This window comes from Zootoca vivipara, chromosome 3, assembly GCF_963506605.1.
Source record: "Zootoca vivipara chromosome 3, rZooViv1.1, whole genome shotgun sequence".
Lineage (NCBI taxonomy): Eukaryota > Metazoa > Chordata > Lepidosauria > Squamata > Lacertidae > Zootoca > Zootoca vivipara.
Window position 1 is genome coordinate 13,548,760 of NC_083278.1, and position 15,476 is coordinate 13,564,235.

The window sequence follows — 15,476 nt, forward strand, 5'->3', positions numbered from 1 at the left end:
GATAGTGTTAGAAACTACTTGTCTAGAAGCAACTTGTTAACAACAACAACAATAACAACAATAATATTTTATTTATATCCCGCCCTCCCTGGCCAAACTGGGCTCAGGGCCGCTAACATCAAAATACAGGTGAAACTCGGAAAATTAGAATATCATCGAAAAGTGCATTTATTTCAGTAATGCAACTTATTATTTTTCTTTTAATTTTTACAAATGCTTTCTTTTGGAAATTCCACAGTAATAAAACAAATAGTTACAAGAATACAAAAATAAACATCGCTATTACATTTCATTAATTACATTCCATTTATAATTGACACGCCTAACGACAAATAATTACAATTACAACAAATAAAGGCTTGACATATCTTGCTTTGCATGCAAGATGTCATGCATCTTTCTCATATATTGGTTTCACCTTTTAAGTTGCATTACTGAAATAAATGCACTTTTTGACGATATTCTAATTTTCTGAGTTTCACCTGTATATAATACATTAAAACATAAAATCCAGCAATTGACTGAAATACAGCTTAAAATCAGATTAATTGCCACTGCGAATCTCCTGCTTGCTGCTGCCATTAATAACATGTCCCCCTCTGCATTCACTATCCGTGTATAAGACGACACCCAATTGTTGCCTTTCCCCCCGCAAAAAGCATTGTCTTTTACGCGGAAAAATACGGCACATTATAGGGTGAGGCTGTGCAAACTGCTACCTGTGGAGTACTGAACAGCTCTGAAGGATCCCCCTCACAAGCAGAACAGCATTTTAAAAAGTTAAATAAAGCTTGTAACTTTGAAAAAAATCTGCTGTCCTGTAGCTGTTTGTAAGAATTATATTTTCCTTTTCCTTTTCCTTTACAAAAATAGGTTTTACAATAACAGTTAAACCCATCCATTACAAAGAAAATAGAGGGGGGAAGAAAGAGTAGAAAAAGAGGAGGAAGGAAAAGGAGAGTTAATAATATGAAGAGAGTTTAGAAGACAGAAAAGGATTGTGGTTCCAGACAATTGTCCATTATTAACGCATTATCCAAGGGCATCCTTCCACAACAATCCATGAGAAGAGGATGGATGCCAATCATGTTCCTTCACTGCAATGTTTTCAATAAAAGGATGTCAAACCTGAAGAAAGTATTCCTGGTTTTGGGTTTATGCAGCGATCTTAGATGTTTGGTTAATTTTGCCATTAGTGCAACAGTCCAGAGCTGGTGATGCTAGTGGTCTCGAAAGTCACTATCAGCTGGTATTTGCCCACAGTATTTGCCCACTGTTAACTCTGGCTGCCATGAACAGCAAGGATAGTCAAGTCCTTATGAGAAACTCTAACTTCTGAGTTATCAAATTTAATAGTGTCCTTGTTAGGTCTATTAGTAAGTATTGAGACGTAATCAAACAAATTTCATAAAATATCCACTCACTCACCCAAAATCTGAATGGGTGGGCACCTCCACCACATATGGAAGCATGTACCCATACCACCCCCCTCCAGCAATATATGGCTCACTTAACAACAACAAAGAAATTGTCCAGAGCTCTTCAATGCTGAACAGGCAGTATTCTGGGCAGCCTCACTCCCTGAAAAGCCCGTTGACCTAGAGAAACAGAGATATTGAAGAACATATTAAATTTATTAGGACATTCCAAGCCACAGCAAAGAGCCACTGCCCAACCCTGTTATATATACATCTAGGTAACTGAGTGTGTGAACCAGTCGTCTGTCATGGGAAAAGGGGAATTCCCAACTTAGTTTTGAAGGAAAAGGGTTATATCGATGTGGCCCCAGAAAAACATCACTGATGTATCTGTAATAATGGAGGTAGTTGAAAGGTTTAAGGAATGTGGAGTGGAATGACATATTTTTCCCCAAGTTGCTGTGCTGTAGCAGAAAGTAGTGGCAAAACATTATTCCTGTTGTATACTTCCCAGGGAAAGTGCCAGAACTACTGTGTCAATGTGATATGTAAAGAAGCAGCATGGGAAGGTTTTGTTTTGTTTTGCTTTGCTTTGCTGTGTTGATGTTTCGGTGAAGCAATGATGCATCCTCCAAATTATTACAAATTGGTCTTGGGCTGAATTTTCTGCAACCTAGCAGCACACTGTCAATGTCTCTGATGCAGAGAGCTCTCTGAATAGGCATTGTTTGTGTTCCTCTTTAAGCAGCTTGGAGACAAATATTCTGAAACAAATAGCCTTTTAATTTAATTGGCTTCCAACTTGCAACCAAGAATAGAAAGCTCAGTATGTGTCAGAGTTACTGTGAAAATTGTTGAGGTCAGAAGCTCAGCTGGTAGATCTCAGATCAGTCCACATTTCTTTCATGAAGCAATTGTGTGTGTGTGTGTGTGTGTGTGTGTGTGTGTGTGTGTGTGTCTGTGTCTGTCTGTCTGTCTGTCTGTCTGCACACACACACACACACACACACACACACACACAGAGAGAGAGAGAGAGAGAGAGAGAGAGACAGACAGACAGACAGACAGACAGACAGACAGACAGACAGCAGACAGACATTCTCATTGTATTGCATTTTTCATCATACCCCGGGAAGTGAGATAATTATGCTTTAGCGTTCCAAGTGGCATTGCCGCATGATTTGTCACTAGTTGGAACATGCAATTGCATCCATTTTAAAAGAAGCTGCCAAAATGAAAAACTACATAATATTGATACTCTTGTACAGTGCCAACATGAAGTCAAATTAAGTCTAAAGGGATGTGGGGCTAAAGAAAGCAAAGGTGTCTTCCATCTCTTATGTGGAAGAGGGAAACAAAATTTGGGGGCAGGGGAATAATAGTGTCTCCCATTTCCAAATATACCAATCTAGCTCAACATGAAGATAGGTAGCAGTTATAGTCTGATGCTATGTACACTTGTGCTAGTGAATGAGCATTTAGGATCAGGTGCACTTACTTCTATGCCAGGGTAATATTACATAGTGTATCATAGCAGAGTATATTATTCCCGCTACTCTAGAAATGGCTGATCTTGCTAGCAAACATTGTGACAAGCCGTTCATATATGCGTCGGGGTAGGGTGCCTGGTGGATTGAGGATTAGTCACCTACACAATGGCCTGAAAGCACCACAGAGCCCTGCACAACCTTTTTGATAATGGTATTATAATTGACATGCAGCCTAGTAGAATGATCCCATTTACTTAACAAGGAGTGTTAAAAGGTGATGCTGTAGTTACCGCAGTGCACACCACTTTGCTTCCCACCTCCAAGATGTGCATTATCTCTTTATAGAATGGGATGCCCATTAAGTCAACCTTTTTCTCTGCAGTCAAAACAAAATGGAATAGCAACAAGCTCCACTTACATTATGTACATTTAAAGGCAGCTGCATATGTTGGCTAAAAAGGGACAACAATTTTTGATAACTGGCATAAAGAACCATTATTGCTTATGTGTTTCCTTTCACGGATCTGTTAAAGAGAAATAGCACACAGCAGTTCATTCAGAATAAAAAGGATCCCCTGTACAGTGGTATCTCGGTTTACGAACTTAATCCATTCTGGAAGTCCGTTCTTAAACTGAAACCGTTCTTAAACCAATGAGTTTCCTTTCCCTAATGAGGCCTCCCGCCGCCAATGCCCTTCCACCGTTCGGCTTCCATTCTTAGACCGAAGTAAAGTTCGCAAACCGGGACACAACTTTCGGTTTTGCAGAGTTCGTAAACCGAATAGTTCATAAACAGGGCTGTTCTTAAACCGAGGTACCACTGTGTTTATAAATGCTCAGCTAATCCAAAAATGCTGTGAAGTTTTGGGTGCTTCAAACCATTTCTTTGAGAAGATTATTGTAAAAGTGGGCTGCTCACAGTCCAAAATTGCCATAGGTACAAGTGCAACCTAGTTTCACCCCTGTACAACTGGGTTAACCCTGGATGAGATTCTCAATTTGTTTCTTTGTGAGTTTAGCTGGTAACTGGCTTGCGGAAATCAGCCAGCAGAGAAATATAGATTAAAGCCAAGACAGAAAGAAGCATGAAAATGGTTTCATGAGAAGTGTGTATGCACACGAAAGCTCATACCAATGACAAACTTAGTTGGTCTCTAAGGTGCTACTGGAAGGATTTTTTTATTTATTTTGTTTCGACTATGGCAGACCAACATGGCTACCTACCTGCACCCATGACCTGGGGACATTGCAGTGCACAGTGGAGGAGTTGGGTGAGGATGAGTCTCAGGGTAGTTCCTCAGGGGCAGAACCACCAGTAACCTATTTGTGGCCTTCCGGGTTGGAGAACACAGTCCTGCTAAATTTCCTCCGATGAGATGAGTCCTGTGCAGTTCCATTATCTCCCCAGCCACACAGAAGTCAAAGACTGCATAATAAGGTGAAGGTCCTTTAACCACTCAAGCAGTTTTTTCCTTGGAGGCAGAGTCTGGTCAACCAACATAAGACTTCAGTTAGCTTCAGTTCCATGCAGAGACAACTTTTTCCGTAGTTGCCTTAGCAGGGCCCTCTGGAGCTGTCCATGGTCTTGTTCCTATCTGTACTGCCTTTGACTGTTCTCCTTGTGAACACAAACTCCCACAGAACTCTAGTAGCAGGATCTGGGAAACTTAGTTCTTTGGCACTTCAGTTGCACTGCTGGGACAGCTTGCGAACAAAGGGAATGGATTGCTCTTCTAGAGCCGCACCTTGAGTGTGCTACAGCCTTCAACCCAACAGGATAAAAACAAATATATTGTTGTTCTGTTCCCCGTGAGAAATACGACCAGGATGGGAAGTGCCCAGAGCTTGAGAGGGGAGGCAGGAATCTTCAATTTTCCCAGTGAAGGTCTAGCTTTTAATTAGTCAATCAATTGGTTGATTTGGAGCTATTTTTCATGTGGATCTATGCCTAGCCAATTGTAAGTCCATGGAGAACTCCCAATTGTATCTCTCCAAACCCATGGACAGGCAAAAGCCTGCCCACTGTCACCAATGATCCAAACTCCACAAGGCTATTGCTAGGGTGGTGATATTTTCCCCATCTCAGAACGGGGGTGGAGTGTAGGGGGGTGCCTGCAAATCGCATCAAATGCAGCAGAAAAGGTAAACATTGTGGCCCTTTCTTGTGTTTAAAAATCAAATTTCAAAGGCACCCTGCACAACTGCCCCCCCTCCCCTCAGAGGTTGTGGGATTTCATCTCCCATTAGCTTCAGCATAGAATAATACTTAGGTCTCCAGCTGTTTTTGGACTACAATTCCCATCATCCCTGACCACTGGTCCTTCTAGCTAGAGATGGTGGGAGTTGTAGTCCAAAAACAGCTGGAGACCCAAGTTTGGAAAACCCTGGAATAACAGAATTTTAGAGTTGGAAGAAACCACAAGTCCAACCCCCTGCAATGCAGGAATCTTTCGCCCAGTGTGGGGCTCAAACCCACAACCTGAGATTTAAGAGTCTCATGATCTACCAGTTGAACTACCCCAGCCATTGGTAAGAGATGATGGGAGCTACAGTTCAGAAATCTCTGGAGGACAACAGGTCAACCACCACTGGATTAGAGCATCAGAGTAGCATCACAGTAGGAGTGGGTACAGCTACATTCAAAATCCTACTCGCCGGGCTCCTTGGGCCAGGCAGGTAATTTGGATCCAGTGTTCTTTCTCTTAACCTCCATCACAGGGTTGTTGTGATGATAAAATAGAGGGGGCAGTAAATGTAAGCTAGGGAATCTGTGACCCTCTGGATGTTGCTGGATTTCAACTACCACCATCCTTGACCATTGGCCATGCTGGCCAGGCCTGATGGGAGTGGGAGACCAACAAGATCTAGAAGGCACCACAATACGCTTCTGTTTGAAATTCTGACTTTAATTATAGTACAATGTGGCTGTGATACAGGAAAGAGCTGCATCTATTTAACAATGCCCTAATATTTTACAACTTTGTGAAGGCTGCCTACTGAAATTAGTAACAGAATGCAGTGCTTACAAGCCAGATACACTATTAACACATTTGAATTTTTGCAGCTCCCCATTTCAGGAAGATTCAATATAGCAGAGGGGAAAGTTTGCCCTTCATGGCATGCACATTTTCTGTGGCATAAAGTGCACTCAAGAGCAATGAAGCACTGTATGCAATAATTGTTTCCTTATTTTATTTTATTTTATTTTTTACATGTGGTTTGTTTGCTCTTCCCCATTCTTCTCTACATCCTTTCGCCTACATGGATCTATTCTTTCACTGTTTGCTGAAATGAAGACCTCCCTTGTCATTTATCCTGCTCTCTCCATCCTCATCATTCTCCCCTCATTACATTCCTTGGCTCGTTGGTTCAAAAGAACAAGGATGAAGCAGCTTCAGGTGGTACAATTCCTTCGGTGAGCCAAAAACTCTTTGTGGTTTGACTCAGCAAGACATAGTCCCGATGAACCATGTCAGAGCCAGCATAGATAAAGCCCTTCATATTTCATGCAAGGTCCCCTATAGCACCTCACTAATAGACAACCTTCTTATTGTCTTTCACCATGGGCAGAATCCATCAAAACTTAGTCACAATGACTAATAGCTCAGCTGTTCTACAGTTCAAGCCAGGACATGGCCAGAGCAGTTAAATATCCATGGAAAGGACTGGAATCCAGGCATTCAGTGAGTGACTAGGGGTTGAACAGCCTGTGTCAGCATGGTGGGGATAACAGAGGGCAAAGATTTCTCCCCTTGTGATTTTGTGATTGAGTAATATTAACCCTCGGTGGGAGGTTGTCTAAACCTGTGAAGGTTCAAGAGCTATAGAAGGATTGGAACATGCATGCAAGCTCCCTACCATGTCTCCAAGTGTTGAACACAAATGCTTGTTTGAATATACAGTTCGTTCCGGAGGTCCGTTCTTAAGCTGAAACCGTTCTTATCCTGAGGCATGCTTTCGCTAATGGGTCTTCCCGCTGTGTGTGCGCCTCCACCATACAATATCCGTTTGCATCCTGGGGCAAAGTTCGCAACCAGGAGCAGCTACTTCTGGGTTAGTGGAGCTCGTAACCAGAAGCATTTGTAACCAGAGGTACCATTGTACTTAGAATCCCCCGAGGGATTGGGGACCTTGCCTTATCAAGATTCCCAAAAGCACAGGGGTGTCTATGTGTCAAATGGACATAGAAGTCCAAGGCGGTTTAGTTATGCTGGCCACATGACCTGGAAAACTGTGGACAAACGCTGGCTCCCTCAGCCTGAAAGCGAGATGAGCGCCACAACCCCATAGTCGCCTTTGACTGGACTTAACCATCCAGGGGTCCTTTACCTTTACCTTTACCTAGAAGTCCCCTTCAAACCTTTGTGTCCAGTTTGCAAAGGTCTGAGGGGAGCCAGCACGCAGCAGGCCTCTGCCACTCTGCACACTTCTAATCCCTGCGAGTTAATGCAAATGCACAAAGAGGACGAGAGACTTTAGTTAATAAACACCAATTTATGTGCTCCCATTACACATGAAACCAACTTTAATGACACCCAGTTCTATTCTGCCTTGCTCAGACCACACCTGGAATACTGTGTCCAGTTTTGGGTGCCACAGTTTAAGAAGGATATTGACAAGCTGGAATGTGTGCAGAGGAGGGCAACCAAGATGATAAAGGGTCTGGAAACAAAGCCTTATGTGGAACGGTTGATAGAGGAGCTGGGTATGTTTATGTTAGGATTCTTGCTCCGTGTTTGCAGTCATGAGATTGTTCTCTATCACATGACGGTGTATGCTTTCATTCCACAGTGGGAAGTGACGGAGACAAGATGTTTTGTGTTACTGTGTTCCGGAATGTAGAACTATTGTCCTTTGTTTCTTTCTCTTTGCTGTCTGATGAGAAAGAGGAAGGAGATAATTCAGAATGCTCTGAGTGTAGTATATGTAAATATAAGTAGATTAGCCAAAATGCTGTGCTACTGAGTTCTGTTATGCAAACTGCAAATACTCTGCAGGATCCTAAGTGTGCTGATGCCTCTTGGTATTAGTCACTGTGATGTTTGGGCTGAAGAAAGCTTTTGAAGCTCCCAAACGACAGACCAGGAGGGAGAGAACTTGCCAGTCGGGCATGTGTCTCTGCCAGTGTCCTACACGCGAGTAGGGCAATCCTAACAGTTTAGCCTAGAAAAGAGGAGATAAAATAGCCATTGTCAAATATCTCAAGGGCTGTTACTGTCAGGAGTCGAGTCCTCGGCTTGATAATACAGTGAGTGCAGTTAATTAAAAAGAATGATTTATTGTCAAAACAAACAGATCACTCCAGACGGCATTAACACAGCCTCCGCCATCATGAATCAAGATGACCCTTCTAAGGGTCCCTTCCGTTATCTGAAACAGAAAGTGAACTTATGAAGCTTATGTCTTTTTTGCTTCCTGTCTAGCAATCCCCCATACGCCCACTCTGGGGAGAGATTGGCCCTCCGTCATTCTCTTATCAACTGGCATTCCTAAGGGTGGGGGAGTTGGCACTAGGCTATGCTCATCTTGTCTGGCAGTTAACCCTCTCTCTTCCTGGCTACTTCCTTCACTGGGAGCTGGCTGGGCTGGCTCATTCGTGACAGTTACATTGAAGAGGGAACAAGTTTGCTTTCTCCTGCTCTGGAGGGTAGAACTCAAACCAATGGCTTCAAGTTACAAGAAAAGAGATTCCCACCAAACATCAGGAAGAATTTTCTGACAGTAAGAGCCATTGGACAGCAGAACAGGCTCCCTCAGGAGTTTGTGGACTGTCCTTCCTTGGAGGTTTTTAAGCAGAGGCTGGATGACCATATGTCATGGACGCTTCAGTTGAGATTCCTGCATTGCAGTGAGTTGGACTAGAGTCCCTTCCAGTGATACAATTCTATGATTCTATTGCATGTGTTCTTGAAAGGCCATTGGCTGTCTCATAGGTAGTTCTCTGTGACCTATCATCTTACTGTTTATGCCCATCTATTCTATTGTCATGGAAATATTTGGTGGTTCATAGTCCTTGGAACTATTAATTGATGTGATGGCTCTGAGTGACTCCCACTGTCCCTATGATCTCCTTATTCCCTATGTTTACTCCTGCCTCTTGTCCTGCTGCCAGGTCCCTGTTGGAACCTCCCACCTGTGAATAGGAAAGACCAGCAAAGTATCTAGGACTTAGGGAGTTCTTATGAAACCATGTTCTCTAACAAGGCACACATCTCTCTATCTTTCAACCAGGGTCTGAGCCACCAGCTCACTTTTATGTCGGGAGCTAATCACAAGACAGGCTGCATTCTCCATTTTACTCCATAAGCATTTATTTCAACCAATACGCCGAGATATAAATTCCATGGATTAATTTTTAAAGCAGTGTTTTAATCTCCTTTGAAAAATACATGCATGCATTATTTAGCATGCTGCAGTGGGAAGGGTTTGTCAGGTGCAAAGTGCCATAGATTATCAGAGAATGGCTCTTCTGCGTACACTTACAAGCCCCTCTTTTGAATAAGCATTTCTTTACAACTCAGATGCAACATCAGACTCAATGACATTGTTTCATGTGATAAACTGAACTCTAAAGGCGATTGTCGCATTGCTCTCCCTCTTTTTATTTTTTGTTTTATAGGCTTGGCATTTAAAAATTGTTTGTAACAGGGGACCTGCTGCTTTGAGGCGAAAAATGCCAGCAAGTAACTTCACTGGCTAAAGAGCCACTGACAGAAGAGGAAATTATTTTGCGATTGTTATTCTGGAAAGAAAGCAGCTCATCTTTAGAGGGGGATATTTTATTAAATAGTGATGGGAATGAAGTGATTGTGTAGCAGGGGTGAGGAACCTGTGGCCTTTCAGTAGTTGTTGCTGGGCAAGGTTATACGTGGCTTCCATCATCATAGCTGCCAAGTACCCCGTATTCCCCGGGAAACCCCCGTTTTTCCTTACCATTTCCAGGCGGTCTCCCATTTTAGCTCCTCTTCCATAAATCTCCCTTAAATCCGCTCCTGCCGGCAGCCATTTTTCTGGTGCTGGTTTGCCCATCTATGGGCACCAGAAAATGGTCGCTGCTGGCGCCGGAAATAGCTTCTACGCATGCCTGGTGACCATCTTAGGGGTGGCCACATGGCGGCGGCCATCTTGGAGGTGGCCGCATGGCCACCCCTAAGATGGCCGTCGCCATGCGGCCACCCCAAGATGGCCGCCAGACAACTTCCGGTGCAACTTCCGGTGCCACTGCTGCTGCTAATCCCGTATTTTTCTGTGGGAGACTTGGCAGGTATGCTTACCATTGGCAATGCTGGCTGGATCTGATCAGGGCCCAATCATACACCCTGTTCCAGAGGACAGAACCTGAACCAATGATTTCAAGTTACAAGAAAGGAGATTCCAACTAAACATCAGGAAGAACTTTCTGATGGTGAGAACTGTTGAGCCGTGGAATAGACTCCCCTGGAAGGTGGCAACCTGTCCTTCCTTGGAGATTTTTAAGCAGAGGTTGGATGGCCATCTGTCATGGATGCTTTGGTAGAGATTCCTGCATAAGGGGCTAAACTAGATGATCCTTGTGTTTTACCTGGATCTTTTAATTTTAATTTTTGTTACTGTAGTTTTGCTTGCTGACCTTAGATTCAATGCTTTCCTGTCAAATGTCATGAATAATAGAGTCTCCAATGGCCAGATTTCACTTCTATGCGACTGTAACAGTGGTTCTATAGAATCTTTGAACCATATAATCTTTTGTTGCCCATTACATCTGGCTGCACAGACCAGGTTTCTGTCTCCATTTTTATCACAAATTGTGGACAAAACTAAGGAAGCCCAATTAACATACTTATTGAACGATGAAGAGTCGAGCAGATCTCTCATGGTCGCCAGATTCTTGATTAATGTTTTATTTTATAAGAAGAGAAATGGATTACTTTATGATTTTGATAGCTCAACTAAACCAAATAACCATTAACGGGAATCAGAATTTAGTTGTAAAATTACAATTTTATTTGATAGAGCTTAAATTATGTTTTAGATGGATGGATGGATGAATTTTATTGAATAAAATTGTCTTAATTAATTCACTTTCTTGGGCTCCTTGATCACTGCAGATGGTGACAGCAGTCACGAAATTCAAAGACGCCTGCTTCTTGGGATAAAAGCAATGACAAACCTAGACAGCATCTTAAAAAGCAGAGACATCACCTTGCCGACAAAGGTCCGTATAGTTAAAGCAGTGTTTCTTAACCTTTTTTGGGCCACGGCACACTTTTCTATGAAAAAAAATCCCGCGGCACACCAACTCTGTGCTGCCCTATATTTAGTTTAGTTTGGAGGGGAGACGTACCGGTAAAGCATGCCGCTGAAGAACTGCTGCGCGGTAGCCAGGCGGACCCACCAGGCGCAGAGCCTGCGGAGCGAGCGGGGACAGACCCCAGGCGGGCAGACACGGGCGCGCAGCTGCCGCCGCCTCCCTCCCAGCCGCCCCAGGCAGCCGCCGCCGCTCTGGCCCAGCGAAGAGAAGCCCTACGCAGCCTTCCCCGCCTGCCTCCTCCTCCCCAGGAGGGCGATTTGCATTGTCACGTGCCTGGCGGCCGCCAATATACAACGCTAACCCGTCGGAAAGGAAGCCGGCCGGGTCACGACACGGGCGCTCGCCTCGCGCCGTGACCCGGCCGGCTTCCTTTCTGGCGGGTCAGCGACGTGACAGTGCAAATCGCCCTTCTCGTCGCGGCACACCAGCCAGTGTTTCGTGGCACAGTAGTGTGCCGCGGAACACCGGTTGAGAAACGCTGAGTTAAAGCTATGGTTTTCCCAGTAGTGATGCATGGAACCATGGAGCTGGACCATAAAGAAGGCTGATCGCCGAAGAATTGATGCTTTTGAATTATGGTGCTGGAGGAGACTCTTGAGAGTCCCATGGACTGCAAGAAGATCAAACCTATCCATTCTGAAGGAGATCAGCCCTGAGTGCTCACTGGAAGGACAGATCCTGAAGCTGAGGCTCCAATAGTCTAACTTAACGACTAAACAACAACAACACGTATATATAGAGGCTGCTTTAAATCGGAAAATTGTTCAAATTATATTGGTAAATGATTACATGATGTATTGTTGTTATTGTTGTTTTGATATGGGCCAATGGCCGTAATAAAAACTACTACTACTTGCTGACCTTATGACAAGAGAGTTAATTTGTAGTTTATTGGACTTGTATATTTGATTTTCCCTTTTTTTGTGTGTGTTTTGCTATCTTTCTGTCTTTATTTTTATTGCTTTCCCCCCTGCTCAGAGGTTGAAAATATTCAATGAAGAACAAGCTATATCTACGGTACACAAACAAACAAATATGACTGCCTGCATTTGTTCCTTGAAGTTTTATACCACAGTTCATGTTTAATGACAGAGAATGGGACAAAAAGGTTTTGTGTGGACTATTGTGTTCTTGCTCTTTGATTTAAACCCACCCGTCAATAAGTAAAAAGGCCCATCTTCAGAATGGAGGCAAATTATGATTATTTTTAAACCATTTTTATTTTCTTCATCCCAGTCTGCAGGGGAATTTCATGTCATCTATGTTAGAAATTCAAAACTCCTTGTGGTACTTCTGGTAGCTACCATTTCCCTCTCCTTTTTTCTGAGTGACGCATTTATATTTTCACTCCGTGCATAGTCAGTAAATTTAAGATGCCTCAATACCATTTCTCTCCATATAAATCTTGCAATCGTTTAATATTTCCCCAGCAGCTTGGTTAGCGCCTCCTTTGAGCATGCCATATTTTCTGTGTGTGCCTGCCTGCTATAGAAATATGTGTTTGCTGGTAGACTACAGAAAAACTTTCCAGAGCTGCAAAATATTGCTGGAGTGCTATTGATCTCATTGGATCAATAATACTGCCCCTTGCTATGTAATGGCAATTATACAGTAAATTTGAGACCTACTTACAGAGCAATCCCAAACACAGCCAAAGGCTAGCTAAGAGAAGTTAGGATAGGGTGGAAGGGCAGGGCAACAAGTCCACCCTGGAGACTCCTGGCGGTAGTTGTTGGGATCCGTCTGTCTCAAGAGACAGTGCGCCTCCAGGGGTGAAGTCAAACCATTGTGTTAGCAGGACCGAAGTGACCTCTCTGAGGTGCAAGCCTGGGCGGTGTGTATGGAGGTCCTGGGCTGCCCAGATGACAAGACCCTGCTCTCAGTCTCGCTGGTGTGGTCCAAAAGGAAAGCAGAGCAATACGGTTGGCACCAACTTGGCTGCAGGAGTTGCTGGAACCATATTAGGGACTCCACTCTGGATTTATGTAAGGTTTACTCCCTAGCCTTTTCTTCTCCCGAAGATATCCTGCAATGCAGTGGAGGTTTAGGATCAGAGTTTTCCTTCTCTTAGATGGGCTACCTTCTCAGGTTTACGACCCCCATCGACCCCTCGTTTCCTTCTTCAGCACATGCAGAGACTGCCTTCTTAACAATAATATTATTAAGGGCTCAGGGTGGCTAACAACAAGAATATCAAAGCAAGCATAAAAGAAACAATTCAATTAAAATGCAGATTAAATACAATGTTAAAATTCAATTTTAAAATTAGGAATCTACAAGTGCAACCTGCAATTTAAATATCTGTAGGATAAAGCCTTAGGGGAGGGTAACACCGGGGTCAGACTGAGTCAGTCCAAAGGCCAAGCAGAACAGCTCTGTCTTGCAGGCCCTACGAAAAGATGACAACTCCCGCTGGGCCCTAGTTTCCTGAGAGAGAGAGCTTTCCACTAGGTCAGGGCTAGTACTGAGAAGGCCCTGGTCCTGGTCGAGGCCAGTCTAACCCATGGAAACCTCCATGTGCATAGGTTTACTGCCAGTGGTTTTCCCACTGGCTTACCCCAAAAAGTAACATCCTGGAACATGCTGAGGGTGGTCTTGAACAAAGCCCAATTGTTTCCCTGGCAAACCCATAGATCAGGATCCTGGAGTCGATCTTCCTGCTCTTATTGATGTCAATAGGAGGGGAAATAGTGAAAACAAAAACAAAAGCCCAATAACAATGGAGGAATGGAGGAAAAACTCCCCATTCCTGCCTTAGCTTGAGTAAGCTGGCAGAGCCCTGGATGTGCCATTGGCTCTACCACACAGCTCCCCGCTGTGTGTAGTAGTCAGTAAACTGATGTTCCTATGAATTTTACCTGCATTCATATATTTCTTAAATTTTTATCCTACTGTTCATTCCAAAGGAGCCCAAGGTGGCTAAATGAAATGAAATGAAACCTTCTCTCCCAAAATATCTTAATTTCTTTTTAGTGTCAGAGATAGAAGTTGATTGAAAAACAAACAAACCCAATCTTGCAGTTTATATTTTATTAAGCTGGTTTTATTGTTCATTGGAACTTGATATAATTTTTGAACTGATAGGGTTTTTCATTTGATGTATTCTACCACCCTCTCAAGGCAAAGGTAACTATTATCTAAATATTACATTGAACCTGATGGAAGACATCAGCTCATGCCATAAACAGTGGGCAGGGAAGTGACTGTTTTTCCTTTCTCAGATCCCCAGTTGTAAGTCTAGGGCTCTGGCTTCCAGTATCAGCATTTCCCTATTTCAATGAGAAAAAATCATTCCCAGCTTGGAAAATCCATCTAGCTACTGAGTTTAAATTTAAATGTCACCTTTAATGCATTCAAGAAATGAAGCTGTGATCAACAACCTACAGTTTTCACAGCAAACCTATGAACTCTGGAGTCCTGCTTGCTGGGACTGCTGCAGGGGCTGCAGTTGAATGGGAATAGAGATGGGGAAGAAGTTTGATCCAGTTCACCATAAAAGCTGAATCTATCAATTTGGCTCTTTCCAAAACAGTCTGAGGACAAAACACAGCCATCCCTGGAAATTTGCATTTAGCTGAATTTTGCAATACAGTCCTGCACCCAAGCAATCTTTACAAATGCATATATGAGAAGAAAGTGTACAAAATTGTGTTTATTGGGAGAAATCTGCTCTCTTTTTAACAACAACAACAACAACAACAACAACAACAACAACAACAACAACTTGCTGCAAAAGGATGCAGCTTCCGTCCCTGCTGAAAAAGCTGAAAAGGACCTACTGTACTAGGGAGTGACTGCCTGAGATTTGGAAGAGCTGCAAGCAGTCAGAGTAAACGATACTGGATTAGGCAAATATGTTGATGGGATAGGAGAGAGCTTCCTCTTTTCTAACCATAATAGAAAAAAGCTTCCAGGCCTCTTTCCAATTACTAAGAACGCAATGTCCTCGCTAGTGTTGGCGATCTCCAGTTTGCTCCACTCAGAATAGGTTCACCATAGATGACAGAGTTTCCAAATAGACCTGAAGAATAATTCATTCTTTTCCGAGTTACAAATGTGGTGTGGAGCCCCTTGAAATCTCAATGCCACCATCAAGAGCGCAACAGAGTCCAAACATCTCCACCTGCAAATCTCATAAGCCCCTGAGACCTTCCCCTTCATAATAGGGAACACTGGAACATATGCTTTTCAGGGTGCCTCATACCCAAATTTAGGCACCCAACAGAACTACATGCCCTGAGAAAAATGGGAACCTAGTCTCATTCCCTGTGAATGCAG